Consider the following 8,188-nt stretch of genomic DNA (forward strand, 5'->3'; position numbering starts at 1 on the left):
CAATCAGAGGCAGGTGTCGTTCGTTGTCTCTGATTGAGAATCATACTTAGGTAGCCTTTTTCCACTTGTGTTTTGTGGGTGATTATTTTCTGTTGTGTGTCTGCACCTTACAGAACTGTTTCGTTTCTGTCTTTCACGTTGTTGTTTTGTTATTCAGTGTGCAGTTGATTTATTAAATATTAACATGGACACATACCAGGCTGCGCATTGGTCCGATCTTGACTACTCTTCCTCAGATGACGAGGAGAACTGTTACACCATCGCATCTCCCCAAAAAGTTTTCAACATACATCTTTAAAATTATAGTCTACTAAGTAAACTAAAGCTTTGGTTGTCTTCCTCTCAGGCTTCCATGTCTTCTCCCTGGACCTCCTTAATGTCCACCTCTTGAACATCAGACTCTGAGGTCTCATCTTCACTGTCACTTTCCAACCTTGTTGAGGATGGCTCGTTGTCAGGCTCAAAAAGCCTCAAATTTGCCCAGGTGGCCACCAATTTTTCAATCCTTGTATTGGTCAGCCTGTTGCGTGCTTTGGTGTGTGTGTTCCCAAACAAGGACCCGTTTCGCTCATCTCCAGTGTAGAGACCGGTGTGTCTGTTGTCCCTTGTGTCTGTGCTCTTGTAGAATACTGGTTGAGGGGTGGAAATTATGTAGTTAATTATTCCTTGCCCACGAACATTCGACCTCTCATCAGAGATTATTGCAATACAGTCTGCCTTCTCTATGATTTGCTTGACCTTCACTTGAACTCTGTTGAATTCTGCATCCAGCAAATGAGTAGATAAAGCATGTCTGGTTGGAGGGGTGTATGCTGGGCGAAGAACATTCAGAAATCTCTTCCAATACACATTTCCTGTGAGCATCAGAGGTGAACCAGTAGCATACACAGCTCGAGCAAGACATTAATCAGCATTTCTCTGACTACGTTCCTCTATTGAGTCAAAAAACGTCTGATTCCAGGAGGACCATGAGCTGTTGCTATCGATAAGGTGTCTGATTCATCGTTTTCACCTTGAATAGAGTAGAGGGACTTTTGTCAAACGTTGCTTGTTGTGAGTGCTGAGGGAACTTTATACACTTGACCAGATGATTCTGCATCTTTGTTGCATTCTTCACATATATGCAAATGTACACAGCTTTTCCTTCTACATTAACTGCAGTGAAATGTCTCCACACATCAGATTGTGCCTGTGGCATTTTCCTGTAAAGATTAGCATTTAAAATAAAATAAAAAATAAATAAGAATATGTACAGATAAATAGTTAAGCAGTTAGATTAAACAACTCCTTTGTAAGATAAATGTTTTAAAATGAAACATATATGGAAACAGGTGAATTAACACTCCTCAGTTAGCAGGCTCAAGCAAGCTAAAACCCACATGTTGGCAAAGATTAACTAGCAGAAATTGTTAACAAGTTAGAAATGATTTAAACACACTTTGTTGTAGGCTACTATTTACTGGTTAACAAAAAATCATGTCATATAAAATATATTCACCCCACCCAGTACTGTAATCAAAACTTACCAGAAAGCATGTAGTCCTTGACTCAGACTGTGTAGTAGTGTGGGCTCAATAGCATCTCATTAGTGTGCAAGATCTTGAGAATCAGCTGTGCTGGAAGAACGCACTGTACATGTGATGGAAGAATGCACTGTGCATGTGATGGAAGAATGCACTGTGCATGCAGAGGGTTGCAATTCCATTGAATTGGGAATAGTTTAACCAAAATATATCCCAAGACCTAGAATTGCTTTATGTGTATCCCACAAAAAAGGTTCACTGTTATAAGCTAACTATTTTGATGAATTTAAGCAAAATTCCCCAAATTCCAGGCCTGAAATTCCCATGGAGGAATTCTGGAAATGTACCGGAAAGTTTCCAACCCTTTGCAACCATAGACAGTGCATAGACAGTATGGCCAGTATATGAATAGAACATGTGTGTACAGCAGTAGTTATATAGGATGAGCCATGACTAGAATACAGTATATACATACAGTATGAAAGTGGGTAAAAACAGTATGTAAACATAATTAAAGTGACCAGTGTTCAATTACTATGTAGATAAGGCAGCAGTTTCTAAGGTGCAGGGAAGAGTACCGGGTGGTAGCCGGCTAGTAAAAGTGACTAAGTTCAGGGCAGAGTACTGGGCGGAAGCCTAATGGTGACTATTTAACAGTCTGATTGCCGGGAGATAGAAGCTGTTTTTCAGTCTCTTGGTTCCAGCTTTGATGCACCTGTACTGTCTTCGCCTTGTAGATGGTAGCGGGGGGAACAGGCCGTGGCTCAGGTGGCTGAGGTCCTTGATGATCTTATTGGCCGTCCTGTTACACCGGGTGCTGTAAATGTCCTGGAGGGCAGGCAGTGTGACTCTGGAGAGCCCTGCAGTTGTAGGCAAATTGCCGTACCAGGTGGTGATACAGCCCGACAGGATGCTCTTAATGATGCATCTGTAGAAGTTTGTGGGAGTCTTAGGGGCCAAGCCGAATTTCTTGTGTATGCTGAGAAACTTGACGTTTTCACCCTATCCACTGCCGACCTGTCAGTGTGGATGGGGGTGTGCTCTCTACTTTCTCCTGAAGTCCATGATCAGCACCTTCGTTCTGACGTTGAGGGAGAGGTTCTTTTCCTGGCACCACTCCACCAGGGCCCTCACCTCCTCCCTATTGGCTCTCATTGATTTTGGTCATCAGTCCTACCACTGTTGTGTCATCTGCAAACGTTCTGATTGTGTTGGAGACGTGCATGGCCACGCAGTCATAGGTGACTGGAGTGTAGGACCTACCTTCACCACCGGGGTCAGCCCGTCAGGAAGTCCAGGACCAAATTGCACTACTTTACTCCTTCAAAATGGTGAAAGTCCTTAATGCAGCTGTTCATGGTAAAACAGGCATTTTGGACACTAGAGTCCTCTATACATCTGTGCCTTGCTCCTCTACAGTCTACATACAGAAACGTTTTAAAAACCAAAATGGCCTGTGATCATTAACCGTACTGTCTGAGTGTCACCCAATGTCTGTTCCTAAATATTTCTCTAGAAACAGTGAATACTTTTCAGCTGGAAGTTGACACAGGGCTGGTGAGCCAGGAAGTGCCTTCAAAAAGGATTCACACCCCTTGACTTTTCCACATTTTGTTGTGTTACAGTCTTCAAATGGATTAAAGTGAGATGCTTTTGTCACTGGCCTAACACACTGTACTCCATCATTTAGATTTACATGTTTTTATTCATTAAATATGAAAAGCTGAAATGTCTTGAGTCAATAAGTATTCAACCCGTTTGTTATGGCAAGACTAAATAAGTTCCAGAGTACACACTTTACTTGAAACCCAGCGTCATAACGCTTTTGTCATAATGTCATATGGGTCACGATGGTGTTATATTTACACCTGTTAAAATGTGTCACATGCGCCTAATACAACAGGTGTAGACCTTACCGTGAAATGCTTACTTACAAGCCCTTAAACAACTATGCAGTTTTAAGGAAATATAGTTGAGAAAATATTTGTTGCGGCTGATATACACTGCTCAAAAAAATAAAGGGAACACTAAAATAACATCCTAGATCTGAATGAATGAAATATTCTTATTAAATACTTTTTTCTTTACAAAATCACACAAAAATGATCAATGGAAATCAAATTTATCAACCCATGGAGGTCTGGATTTGGAGTCACACTCAAAATTAAAGTGGAAAACCACACTTCAGGCTGATCCAACTTTGATGTAATGTCCTTAAAACAAGTCAAAATGAGGCTCAGTAGTGTGTGTGGCCTCCACGTGCCTGTATGACCTCCCTACAACGTCTGGGCATGGTCCTGATGAGGTGGCGGATGGTCTCCTGAGGGATCTCCTCCCAGACCTGGACTAAAGCATCCGCCAACTCCTGGACAGTCTGTGGTGCAATGTGGTGTTGATGGATGGAGCGAGACATGATGTCCCAGATGTGCTCAATTGGATTCAGGTCGGGGGAACGGGCGGGTCAGTCCATAGCATCAATGCCTTCCTCTTGCAGGAACTGCTGACACACTCCAGCCACATGAGGTCTAGCATTGTCTTGCATTAGGAGGAACCCAGGGCCAACCGCACCAGCATATGGTCTCACAAGGGGTCTGAGGATCTCATCTCGGTACCTAATGGCAGTCAGGCTACCTCTGGCGAGCACATGGAGGGCTGTGCGGCCCCCCAAAGAAATGCCACCCTACACCATGACTGACCCACCGCTAAACCGGTCATGCTGGAGGATGTTGCAGGCAGCAGAACGTTGTCCACGGCGTCTCCAGACTGTCACGTCTGTCACATGTGCTCAGTGTGAACCTGCTTTCATCTGTGAAGAGCACAGGGCGCCAGTGGCAAATTTGCCAATCTTGGTGTTCTATGGCAAATGCCAAACATCCTGCACGGTGTTGGGCTGTAAGCACAACCCCCACCTGTGGACGTCGGGCCCTCATACCACCCACATGGAGTCTGTTTCTGAGCGTTTGAGCAGACACATGCACATTTGTGGCCTGCTGGAGGTCATTTTGCAGGGCTCTGGCAGTGCTCCTCCTTGCACAAAGGTGGAGGTAGCGGTCCTGCTGCTGGGTTGTTGCCCTCCTACGGCATCCTGATGTACTGGCCTGTCTCCTGGTAGCGCCTCCATGCTCTGGACACTACGCTGACAGACACAGCAAACCTTCTTGCCACAGCTCGCATTGATGTGCCATCCTGGATGAGCTGCACTACCTGAGCCACTTGTGTGGGTTGTAGACTCCGTCTCATGCTACCACTAGAGTGAAAGCACCGCCAGCATTCAAAAGTGACCAAAACATCAGCCAGAAAGCATAGGAACTGAGAAGTGGTCTGTGGCTATCACCTGCAGAACCACTCCTTTATTGGGGGTGTCTTGCTAATTGCCTATAATTTCCACCTGTTGTCTATTCCATTTGCACAACAGCATGTGAAATGTATTGTCAATCAGTGTTGCTTCCTAAGTGGACAGTTTGATTTCACAGACGTGTGACTGACTTGGAGTTACATTGTGTTGTTTAAGTGTTCCCTTTATTTTTTTGAGCAGTGTATATACACTGGGGCAAAAAAGTATTTAGTCAGCCACCAATTGTGCAAGTTCTCCCACTTAAAAAGCTGAGAGAGGCTGGTAATTTTCATCATAGGTACACTTCAACTATGACAGACAAAATGAGAAAAAAAATCCAGAAAATCACATTGTAGGATTTTTAATGAATTTATGGTGGAAAATAAGTATTTGGTCACCTACAAACAAGCAAGATTTCTGGCTCTCACAGACCTGTACACAAGCAAGCAAGATTTCTGGCTCTCACAGACCTCTCTCATCTTTTTAACTTCTTCTTTAAGAGGCTCCTCTGTCCTCCACTCGTTACCTGTATTAATGGCAGCTGTTTGAACTTGTTATCAGTATAAAAGACACCTGTCCACAACCTCAAACAGTCACACTCCAAACTCCACTATGGACAAGACCAAAGAGCTGTCAAAGAACACCAGAAACAAAATTGTAGACCTGCACCAGGCTGGGAAGACTGAATCTGCAATAGGTAAGCAGCTTGGTTTGAAGAAATCAACTGTGGGAGCAATTATTAGGAAATGGAAGACATACAAGACCACTGATAATCTCCATCGGTCTGGGGCTCCACGCAAGCTCTCACCCCGTGGGGTCAAAATGATCACAAGAACGGTGAGCAAAAATCCCAGAACCACACGGGGGGACCTAGTGAATGACCTGCAGAGAGCTGGGAGTAAAGTAACAAAGCCTACCATCAGCAAGGGCATTGAAGATGAAACGTGGCTGGGTCTTTCAGCATGACAATGATCCCAAACACACTGCCCGGGCAACGAAGGAGTGGCTTCGTAAGAAGCATTTCAAGGTCCTGGAGTGGCCTAGCCAGTCTCTAGATCTCAACCCCGTAGAAAATCTTTGGAGGGAGTTGAAAGTCCGTGTTGCCCAGCAACAGCCCCAAAACATCACTGCTCTAGAGGAGATCTGCATGGAGGAATGGGCCAAAATACCAGCAACAGTGTGTGAAAACCTTGTGAAGACTTACAGAAAACGTTTGACCTCTGTCATTGCCAACAAAGGGTATATAACAAAGTATTGAGATAAACTTTTGTTATTGACCAAATACTTATTTTCCACCATAATTTGCAAATCAATTCATTAAAAATCCCACAATGTGATTTTCTGGATTTTTTTCTTCTCATTTTGTCTGTCATAGTTGAAGTGTACCAATGATGAAAATTACAGGCCTCTCATCTTTTTAAGTGGGAGAACTTGCACAATTGGTGGCTGACTAAATACTTTTTTGCCCCACTGTATACACGCACATACAGTACCTTCGGAAAGTATTCAGACCCCTTGACTTTTGTCACATTTTGTTAAGTTACAGCTTTATTCTAAAATGTATTAAATAAAAAATCATTCAGAAATCTACACACAATACTCCATAATAACAAAGCGAAAACAGTTTTTATTTACATTTTTGCAAATGTATAAAAATAACTAAAACAGAAATACCTTATTTACATAAGTATTCATACCCTTTACTATGAGACTCATGACAGTCTGCTTGGAGTTTGCCAAAAGGCACCTAAAAACTCTCAGACCATGAGAAACAAGATTCTCTGGTCTGATGAAACCAAGATTTCTTTAGTCTGAATGCCAAGCATCACGTCTGGAGGAAACCTGGCACCATCCCTACGGTGAAGCATGGTGGTGCCAGCATCATGCTGTGGGGATGTTTTTCACCGTCAGGGACTGGGAGACTAGTCAGGATCAAGGCAAAGATGAACGGAGCAAAGTACAGAGAGATCCTTGATCTCAAATTTGATTTGATGAAAACCTGTTCCAGAGCTCTCAGGACCTCAGACTAGGGCGAAGGTTCACCTTCCAACAGGACAACAACCCTAAGCACACAGCCAAGACAACGCAGGAGTGGCTCCGGGACAAGTCTCTAAATGTCCTTGAGTGGCCCAGCCAGAGCCCGGACTTGAACATCTCTGGAGAGACCTGAAAATAGCTATGCAGCAACACTCCCCATCCAACCTGACAGAGCTTAAGATGATCTGCAGAGGAGAATGGGAGAAACTACCCAAATACAGGTGTGCCAAGCTTGTATCATCACACCCAAGACTCAAGGCTGTAACCGCTGCCAAAGGTGTTTCAACAAAGTACTGAGTAACAACAGGTCTGAATACTTATGTAAATGTGATTTCTGTTTATTTTTAATACATTTGCAAAAATTTCTAAATCTTGTTTTTGCTTTGTCCTTATGGGGTATTGTGTGTAGATTGATGGGGGGAAAAAACAATTGAATCAATTTTAGAATAAGGCTGTAACTTAACAAAATGTGGAAAAAGTCAAGGGGTCTGAATACTTTCCGAATGCACTGTATATATTTATTAAATAAACTAAAGTAAAAAATATATATATTGTGTTATTCTATGGCTGGTTATGACACCTACACAAGGGTGTCAAAACCCACATTTATTCAAATGTATTTTTCCTTGCCAAGAAGTTTACTTTGTTTGAAAGTTTGTTTCTTAAGTCCTTTGTTGTAATGAATTCTTTAGTCATGTTTTCATAACATTTTAAATAACTTGCAGAAAATACGCTTTATGACACTGTCATGAAGCATTAAGACTATACTGTGTCACTTGGACTAAGAAAATACACTTTGACACTGTCATGAAGCATTATGACCATCAGAATCATATAAACCAGATAGGCCTGTCACCTACATGCCCTTATGTCAGGCATCAGTCAAAAAGAGTGTGTCTTGTCCTGCTCCTGCATTCATCCCAGTCATCAACAACAGAGCATTGGGGTAGGTGCATGTCTGACATCAATGTGTGCATAATTACAATAATTTAATATGGTACATTTCAGAAAATGTTATATAACAAACATACTGTTGACAAGTAGGCTATGGTGTAATGGAATGTTTGCCTTCGGTGGTAGGTTTTGACACTCTTATGTGGGTGTCAAAACCAGCCATAACATAACACAATACTGTCATGACAGTTTTATGTCATGATGCTGGTTGTCAATTGTTACCAAGTTGAATACTTATCTAATAAAGATATGTTATTTTTCATCGTTAGTATTTTGTTTAGATCATTGACAAAAAAAATACAATTAAATCCATTTTAATTCCACTTTGTAACAACAAAAT

This window comes from Oncorhynchus nerka, linkage group LG27 (assembly GCF_034236695.1).
Source record: "Oncorhynchus nerka isolate Pitt River linkage group LG27, Oner_Uvic_2.0, whole genome shotgun sequence".
NCBI classification, from domain to species: domain Eukaryota; kingdom Metazoa; phylum Chordata; class Actinopteri; order Salmoniformes; family Salmonidae; genus Oncorhynchus; species Oncorhynchus nerka.